Here is a 9,971-nt window from a genome sequence, read left to right as displayed (position 1 = left end):
CAAGGAGACGAATGATTGCATCATTGGTGCTCTTTTGGGACCGGAAGCCAAACTGGCAGGGGCTGAGTATGTCGAATTTTACGAGGTAGGAATAGAGCTGTTTGTAAATAATTTTTTCAAATATTTTTGATAGAATGGGTAGATTTGATATTGGTCTATAATTGTTTATGTCCGCCGGATTGCCTCCTTTATGGACTGGCGTTACTCTTGCTTTTTTGAGGATATCAGGGAAGGTGTGATACTCTATAGATTTGTTGAACAGTAGTGCTATGGGTGGGGCAAGGGCATGGGAGGCTCTCTTGTACACAATGGACGGAATTTCACTGGTGTTCCCTGCCTTGGTTTTTAGAGAATGTATGATGGACACAACATCTGCCGGGCTGATTGCTGCAACTGGCAGCTATCCAGCTTTGGATAGCTGCCTGAGAGATATGTGTTAATATGTGTCTGAGTCTGTGGGATTTTACTGGCAAGATTAGCACCAACCGATGAAAAGAAACTATTAAATTCATTTGTCATTTCTAAATCAGTTGACGGTATATCCCCATCCTTGTAGAGTTTTATTTGGTTATGTGAGTGTTGTTTAGTTCCTAGGATACTAGAGATATTTTCCAAGTTCTTTTCATGTTGCCTTTTGCTTCATTGAATCTATTCACATAATATGCAAGTTTTGCCTTTCTTATGATACTGGTAAGCATTGATGAGTACCTTTTAGGTACTTCCTTTGAAACTAGGCCAATCCTAACTTTCTTTTCATATTCATGTTTCTTGTTGATTGAGTTGAGAATGCCACTTGTGAGCCATGGATTGTTTAATCTTTTGTCAGTTACTTGCTTGGTAAGAAGGGGACAATGAAGGTTGTAGAGGCTTAGAGTTTTGGAGAGGAAGAGGTTAGCTAATGAATTTATATCATGGGTATTATTGAATTCAGAATCCCAGTTAATATTGTAAAGTGCCTCTGTAAGATTGCCTAAAGCTGATTCACTGTGTAGCCTAAATGAAAGTTTCTTGCTTTTTGATGGTGTTATGTCCATGTTCGCTATGAGAAAGGTAGGATAGTGGTCAGTTGTTCTGTCGTAGATTATACCAGATACAAGGGGAGCTGTTATGTTTGTCCATATGTGGTCCAAGGTAGTGGCTGATGTTTCAGTGACTCGGGTAGGTTTGGTGATTGTGGGGATTAGCATACAGGAGTTCATGCTGTTAAGGAAATAGTCAACTTGAGAGCAATTTTGTTGACCCAGGTCAATATTAAAATCTCCTCCCAGAATGATGTGGTTTTTGTTGAGATTGTTGTTTATAATAAGATTCCTTAGGTTGTCTGAGAAAGAAGCGATGTTAATATTGGGAAATCTATAGATGGCTTATTATTATTATTAACATCTTTATTGACAAAATTAATTACAATTTTGCCTAATCTGAGAATTTTGATAGTCTTATTAAATTGAGGTTAATGCTAGTATTCACTGTCACGCAGGACAGAGGGTCATACATAAGACAATAGGTCTAAACTGTAGGCTGAAGCACATGTATATCACGGTTACAATCAATGTTTTAATGTGTGAATATGTGACAACAACTTTCTATTGTGCACTGCCTCACAAGGGCAGGGATGGGTTCATAAGTGATGCAGCTTAGAGTATAAATAGAAATTGTTCTTCATTCTTTAAAATGGACAAGCAAATTTTGGGTAAATTGTTAGGATGTCGTCCAGAACACCTGAGTCAATAAAATAGTTACACAGTTGGTGGTACAATAGGCCAGGAGGTCTAAAGTCCTTTACGGTTTCACATTCATCAATATAGTGTTCTAGTGAGTGCATTAAAGGTTTATCACAGAGTTTACAATCTGAATATTCTGGTAGTGGCTCAGCCTCACTAACCTGCCAGATGTGTCTATAGCCAAGGCGAATTCGCGCAATTACTACATCACATTGCCTGGTCCGGTTACTGTGCTGACCATACAAATACCTATTATTACAGAACTTGTCATAACTTTTAATACTGCAGCTTTCAGGTCTCTGTGCATTTCTTAGTTCTTCTAAATCTGAATTAATTTCTTTAATTTGTATGTTTCTAATAACTGCATTAGATAGTCCAAAGTCATAATCAATGTTTTCTTTCCTGCAAGCCTCATTGGCCAATTGATCTACAAAGTCATGTTTTTCAACTCCAACATGGGATGGGATCCACACAAATTTTATACAAGAATTATTATCATTGGCAAAAATTACATTCCATTTAATATTACAAGCTACTTCCGACATACATTGTGATGGGTTATTTAAGGACTGCAGAGCACTTTTAGAGTCACAGAAAATAACTCCACCACCATTGAGCTTAAGGTATTCAGTGGCTAGATAAATACCCAATAGCTCGGTCTGTGTCGTGCTTGCCCAGTTGTTCAATCTCTGTGTACTAGTCATGATCATTTCATTCCCTTTATACACTGCACATGCACAACCTGTTCTACCAGTGCCTAACTGCACAGAGCCATCAGTAAAGGCATAGGATTCAGTTGGTTTGAGAATTTGAAGATGACTGTCAATAGCTTCTAATGTTATACATCTCAAAATGTCAGTGTCCAATAGTCAAAGAGGATTTAAGGGATTTAATTGTAAACTGAGCAAAAGTATATTCACAGTAGTCATCTCTGTCACTAATAACACTGTTGCAGATAAATGTATCTCGGTAATATATAGCTGTGCCACCACCTTTTTTATTAGGCCTACAGTTATGAATGACTTTATAAGCAATACACTCATCCATACACTACACAATTTACTCATCCTATGGGCGGCAATGGAAGCCATACACCTCCTGTGGGTGGTAGTGGACCCCATACCCATCCAGTGGGTGATAATGACCCCCATACCCATCCTGTGGGTGGTAGTGATCCCTATACCCATCCTGTGGGTGGTAGTGGACCCCATACCCATCCTGTGGGTAGTAGTGGGCCCCATACCCATCCTGTGGGTGGTGGTGGACCCCATACCCATCATGTGGGTGGTAGTGACCCCCATACCCATCCTGTGGGTGGTAGTGACCCCTATACCCATCCTGTGGGTGGTATTGGACCTCATACCCATCCTGTGGGTCGTATTGGACCCCATACCCATCCTGTGGGTTGTATTGGATCCCATACACATCCTGTGGGAGGTACCGGACCCCATACCCATCCTGTGGGTGGTAGTGACCCCCATACCCATCCTGTAGTATTAGTGGACCCCATACCCATCCTGTGGGCAGTATTGGACCCCATACATATACTGTGTGTGTTGGTGGACCCCATACCTCTCCTGTGGGTGGGGGTGGTGCACCCCATACCCATCCTGTGGATGATAGTGGTCACAATACCCATCCTTTGGGCAGTTGTGGGCCAAAACCCATCCTGCAAGTGGTATGGACCCCTTACCCACCTAATAAGTGATAGTGGATCCTAGACCCATCCTACATCGTCGTCATCCCTAAATGAACAACAAAAACATACCCATCCTACAGTGATAGTAGAAACCATTCCATCCTGTTTGCAGTAGTTTCCGCCATAGACATGCTACTGTAATATCGTTTTCTGTGCACGTTCCTACAATACGTTCCTTATAAATTTTTAAAGCACACACTAGTGTACTCATCTAATTGTCCCTACGGGGGTTGAGCTTTGGCTCTTTGGTCCCGCCTCTCAACTGTCAATCAACTGGTGTACAGGTTCCTGAGCCTACTGGGCTCTATCATATATATATTTTAAACTGTGTATGGAGTCAGCCTCCACCACATCACTGCCAAATGCATTCCACAGTGTTTACAAGACGGTCGACGGGTGAGGATGTCGTTCCGTTGCTCTCGTCTCGCCTGCACCCTTTGTCAGGGTAACACCTCTGCAACATATCGCATCCTACACATCTTCCCCCATGCTGGGTACTGAGATGGAGAATCGGTCAACAGGAGAACTGGCTACTCCCCACGGCAATATTCACATGGACACAGACTCAGAAAGCAGCCAGTCAGTTGAGTAATTTTCAAGAAGTTCTAACCAGGGGACAGAAGAAACGGAGAAGACAGGATGTGGGGAGTAGTGTTGATAGTGTACCTAACGGAAACGACAAGAGAATGAGGAACGACGCTGAGACTGATCAAACCAGTGTCGACGAACGGACAGAACGATGCCAGGAAGGTGAGGGTCAGCGGAGGTGGAGGCTTCTCTTCCCTGCCTCATGCACACTGGCCTACCACCTGCTGTGGACAGTCAAACTTGGAAGAGAACACCGCAAGTTCGAGCCCCTGCTGAAGGAAGGTGTGAACAGACCTTACTTAACGGTAGGTTCTATGAAGGCAGTTGTGTTTCTTACCCAGCAAGGATATGTAGGAATTGTTATGGAAATATCGGAGGGGAACGAGAAGCTGACGAAGGTAATTATCTACAAATACCCTCAGATTCTAGACCCCGAATTCATCCTCGACGACCAACGATTTGTGTGGGCCAAGTGTCACTTTATTAAAGGTGAAGCTACCTTGAGGTTACCTTGAGGTGCTTCCGGGGCTTAGCGTCCCCGCGGCCCGGTCGTCGACCAGGCCTCCTGGTTGCCGGACTGATCAACCAGGCTGTTGAACGCGGCTGCTCGCAGCCTGACGTACGAGTCACAGCCTGGTTGATCAGGTATCCGTTGGAGGTGCTTATCCAGTTCTCTCTTGAACACTGTGAGGGGTCGGCCAGTTATGCCCCTTATGTGTAGTGGAAGCTAGGAATCAGGTGGTGGCTCTAGTGAGAGGTGAAGTTCCCGAGAAAGTGTTCATCACCGGGGCTGGCTACAGGCATGTAGCAAAGTATGTGGAAGAGCCCATAATATGCCTGAAATGCTGCAGATGGGGCATAAATCCTGGAGCTATCAACATGATCCACGATGTCGTTTCTGCGGAAAGTTTCACCTCTCTAATGTGTGTAGAAACAGGCTTATTCTGGGTGAGAAAATAGTTCCCAGATGCTGCAACTGTGAAGGTGTTCACAATGCCAGCTCTGCTGTGTGTAGCAAGAGGTCGAGTATGGATGTTCCCCGGCCGGTGAATGTTACAGAGCAAGAGCTCTGACCCAGACACCGGGAGTACAGCAGAACAGTCCGCCTCAAACAGCGCCAGTGAACCGGTAGAATGCATGGGTAGAGTCAACTTTACTTCGTCAGGCTCAAGCAACAAGCAGCCACGCCACCACTCAGGACTCCGGTAGTGACAATGTAATAGTGAGTGAAGTGGTTACTGGGACTCAGAGAGAGGGCCATAATGGTATTACACAGTATTACACAGAAGAGTTAGGGGGGACATGAACACCTCATTCAAGATCCTCAAGGGAATCCACAGGGTTGATAAAGACAGGCTAGTTAACACAAGGGGCACACCCACTAGGGGACACAGGTGGAAACTGAGTGCCCAAATGAGCCACAGAGATATTAGAAAGAACTTTTTTAGTGTCAGAGTGGTTGACAAATGGAATGCATTAGGAAGTAATGTGGTGGAGGCTGACTCTATACACAGTTTCATGTGTAGATATGACAGAGCCCAATAGGCTCAGGAACCTGTACACCTGTTGATTGACGGTTGAGAGGCGGGACCAAAGAGCCAGAGCTCAACCCTCGCAATCACAACTAGGTGAGTACAGTATTACACAACACACCAGGCAAAAAACAAACTCCAAAATAGCACCTGCTTATCAGTTTACAACCAAAATGTTAGATCACTTGGTAAACATTTTGACGATATAAATGCATTACTCACAGCACTAGGTACTAACTTATCGTTCATTATTTTAACAGAAACTTGGCTAAGTAAAGACTATACCCAACTCTACAACTTAGCTGGTTATAAAGCCATTCATAACTGTAGGCCTAATAAAAAAGGTGGCGGCACAGCTATATATTACCGAGATACATTTATCTGTAACAGCGTTATTAGTGACAGAGATGACTACTGTGAATATACTTTTGCTCAGTTTACAATGAAATCCCATAAATCCTCCTTGACTATTGGAGCCATCTATAGATTTCCCAATACTAACATAGCTTCATTCTCAGATAACCTAAGAAATCTTATTATAAACAACAATCTCAACAAAAACCACATCACTCTGGGAGGAGACTTTAATATTGACCTGGGTCAACAAAATTGCTCTTAAGTTGACTATTTCCTTAACAGCATGAACTCCTGTATGCTAATCCCCACAATCACCAAACCTACCCGAGTCACTCAAACATCAGCCACTACCTTATACCACATATGGACAAACATAACAGCTCCCCTTGTATCTGGTATAATCTACGACAGAACAACTGACCACTATCCTACCTTTCTCATAGCGAACATGGACATAACACCACCAAAAAGCAAGAAACATTCATTCAGGTTACACAGTGAATCAGCTTTAGGCAATCTTACAGATGCACTTCACAATATTAACTGGGATTCTGAATTCAATAATACCCAGGATATAAATTCATTAGCTAACCTCTTCCTCTCCAAAACTCTAATTAAGCCTCTACAACCTTCATTGTCCCCTTTTAACCAAGCAAGTAACTGACAAAAGATTAAACAATCCGTGGCTCACAAGTGGCATTCTCAACTCAATCAACAAGAAACATGAATATGAAAAGAAACTTAGGATTGGCCTAGTTTCAAGGGAAGTAGCTAAAAGGCACTCATCATTGCTTACCAGTATCATAAGAAAGGCAAAACTTGCATATTATGTGAATAGATTCAGTGAAGCAAAAGGCAACATGAAAAGCACTTGGAAAACCATTTCTAGTATCCTAGGAACTACACAACACTCACATAACCAAATAAAACTCTACAAGGATGGGGATATACCGTCAACTGATTTAGAATGACAAATAAATTTAATAGTTTCTTTTCATCGGTTGGTGCTAATCTTGCCAGTAAAATCCCACATACTCAGACACATATTAACACATATTTCTCAGGCAGCTATCCAAACTCTCATCTCCTTTCACCAATCAGCCCGGCAGATGTTGTGTCCATCATACACTCTCTAAAAGCCAAGGCAGGGAACACCAGTGAAATTCCGTCCATTGTGTACAAAAGCGCCTCCCATGCCCTTGCCCCACCCATTGCACTACTGTTCAACAAATCTATAGAGTGTCACACCTTCCCTGATATCCTCAAAAAAGCAAGAGTAACGCCAGTCCAAAAAGGAGGCAATCCGGCAGACATAAACAATTATAGACCAATATCAAATCTACCCATTCTATCAAAAATATTTGAAAAAAATTATTTACAAACAGCTCTATTCCTACCTCGTAAAATTCGACATACTCAGCCCCTGCCAGTTTGGCTTCCGGTCCCAAAAGAGCACCAACGATGCAATCATTAGTCTCCTTGACGTAATCTACACAGCCCTTGACAAAAATGAGTTTCCAATTGGACTCTTCATTGACCTAAGAAAAGCCTTTGATACTGTTAATCACAACTACCTCTTACTTAAACTCCAGCATTATGGAATCCGAGGCCTTGCCCTTGACTACATCCGATCCAATCTTAGTGACAGACACCAATATGTAACCATCAATGATACAAATTCTTCCACTCTACCAATTACCGTTGGAGTGCCACAGGGCAGTATCTTAGGACCTCTTCTATTTATATATATAAACGAGCTGCCTAATGTCTCTAATATTCTTAAACCTATATTGTTTGCTGATGATACTACCCTTATCTATTCAGACCCCAACCCACATACACTAAATAATGTGTTGAATAATGAATTAAAAAAAGTCCACTTATGGATGTCAACTAACAAACTAACACTAAACATAGAAAAGACCTACTACATCTTATATGGAAGCAAATCATCGAATGCAATTCAGCTACAGATAGACAACATTAACATCAGTAATAAAAATGATGGCAAGTTTCTTGGCCTATTCCTAGACAAGAGACTCAACTTCAGCACCCACATTCAACACATAACTAAGAAAGTCTCTAAAACTGTTGGTATACTCTCCAAAATAAGATATTATGTTCCTAACTCTGCTCTCTTCTCACTATATTATGCACTAATTTATCCCTATCTTAATTATGGTATCTGTGCATGGGGGGTCTACCACTGCAAACCACCTTAAGCCCATCATCACCCAGCAAGAATCTGCTATCAGAATAATAACAAACTCTGCTTTCAGAGAATACTCAGCTCCCTTGTTTAAATCCCTTAACTTGCTAAATATTAACTCCCCCCCACACATTCTCTTGTGTTAATTACATTTACAAAACCCTGTTCTTAAATGCAAACCATGCTCTGAAATTCTCCCTGGACAGATGTAATAGGACCCATTATCACCACACCAGAAATAAATATCTCTTTGATATCCCCCAGGTTCAAACTTAATCTGTGTAAATACTCTATGCAAATTAAGGGACCTAGTCTATGGAACTCACTCCCTAGTGAATTGAAAAGCTGTCAAACTTTTGCTTCATTTAAAAACAAAAACAAAAAGTACCTAATTTCATCTTCGTAGTTTCCTACACTGAGCTTTAAATTTGCTCTGTATCTAGTGTTACGCAATCTCCCAATCTTTATGTACTTAATCCAAACAACTTTATCATTGTGTTCATTGCTGTTTTTTTATGTGCTAGCCATATGCTGTATTGTGCCTATTAATTTTTGTTAAACTACCATTCAAGCTGTCATTTCAATCAATCTGAGCTACCTATGTACTTTAATATATCTTGAGGTTATCTTGAGATGTTTTCGGGGCTTTAGTGTCCCCGCGGCCCGGTCCTCGACCAGGCCTCCACCCCCAGGAAGCAGCCCGTGACAGCTGACTAACACCCAGGTACCTATTTACTGCTAGGTAACAGGGGCATTCAGGGTGAAAGAAACTTTGCCCATTTGTTTCTACCTCGTGCGGGAATCGAACCCGCGCCACAGAATTACGAGTCCTGCACGCTATCCACCAGGCTACGAGGCCCCCCTTATATGCCTACAATTTTCTCTCATCTTTTATTTTTTTCTTGCTATGTAACTTTTATCATTTTTATAAATTTTGCAGGTAAATACCTACTTAAAATTTTCTTTGATTAAGGACCTGCCCGAAACGCTGCGCGTACTAGTGACTTTACAAGAATGTAATTACTCTACTATGTAGCCTCTCAATCCCAATGTACCTGTGAGCCTCTTGTTGATCACTTGTGACACAAAGATTATTGATGTGTGTATTTTTTTTTTTTTTTTTTTTTTTTTTTTTTTTTTTTTTTTTTTTTTTTGAGATATATACAAGAGTTGTTACATTCTTGTACAGCCACTAGTACGCGTAGCGTTTCGGACAGGTCCCTGGAATACGATCCCCTGCCGCGAAGAATCGTTTTTTCATCCAAGTACACATTTTACTGTTGCGTTAAACAGAGGCTACAGTTAAGGAATTGCGCCCAGTAAATCCTCCCCGGCCAGGATACGAACCCATGACATAGCGCTCGCGGAACGCCAGGCGAGTGTCTTACCACTACACCACGGAGACTGTATAAAACATTTTTGCCAACAGCATTTGGTGTTCCCAGGCGGTCACCCATCCAAGTACTAACCAAACCCAACGTTGCTTAACTTCGCTGATCGGACGAGAAGCGGTGTTCTCAACGTGGTATGGCCGTTTCGGTGGGTGATTAGATATGTATGTGTATGTATATATGTATACGTATATATATATATATATATATATATATATATATATATATATATATATATATATATATATATATGTACGTGTATGTATGAGAGTGTATACATGTATATAACATTAATAATCTTGTAACTAGCGTCAAAAATTGGTATTTGCTTAGCTAAACGAACTAGAGGGTTTGATCCAGCAGCTGATGGCCCAGCTGGTGGTGTTCCAGCTGAGCATGCCCCTGGAGGCCAGGCACAGCTGCTGACGTTCCGGCCGATGATCCAGCAGCTGATGGCCCAGCTGGTGGTGTTCC

General features: G+C 41.9%; 1 non-coding gene across 1 annotated transcript; it reads right to left on the bottom strand.

Annotated features, from left to right (window-relative positions):
• Window positions 1-9,527: 9,527 nt before the first annotated feature.
• Window positions 9,528-9,645, bottom strand: LOC138371126 (5S ribosomal RNA). The gene has a single exon (XR_011230331.1). It is a non-coding gene; the product is annotated as a 5S ribosomal RNA (ribosomal RNA).
• Between the last annotated feature and the right edge of the window lie 326 nt (window positions 9,646-9,971).

This window comes from Procambarus clarkii, chromosome 34, assembly GCF_040958095.1.
Source record: "Procambarus clarkii isolate CNS0578487 chromosome 34, FALCON_Pclarkii_2.0, whole genome shotgun sequence".
Lineage (NCBI taxonomy): Eukaryota > Metazoa > Arthropoda > Malacostraca > Decapoda > Cambaridae > Procambarus > Procambarus clarkii.
Note: the sequence above shows the minus strand (reverse complement) of the source record. Positions and strands in the feature narration are given on the sequence as shown.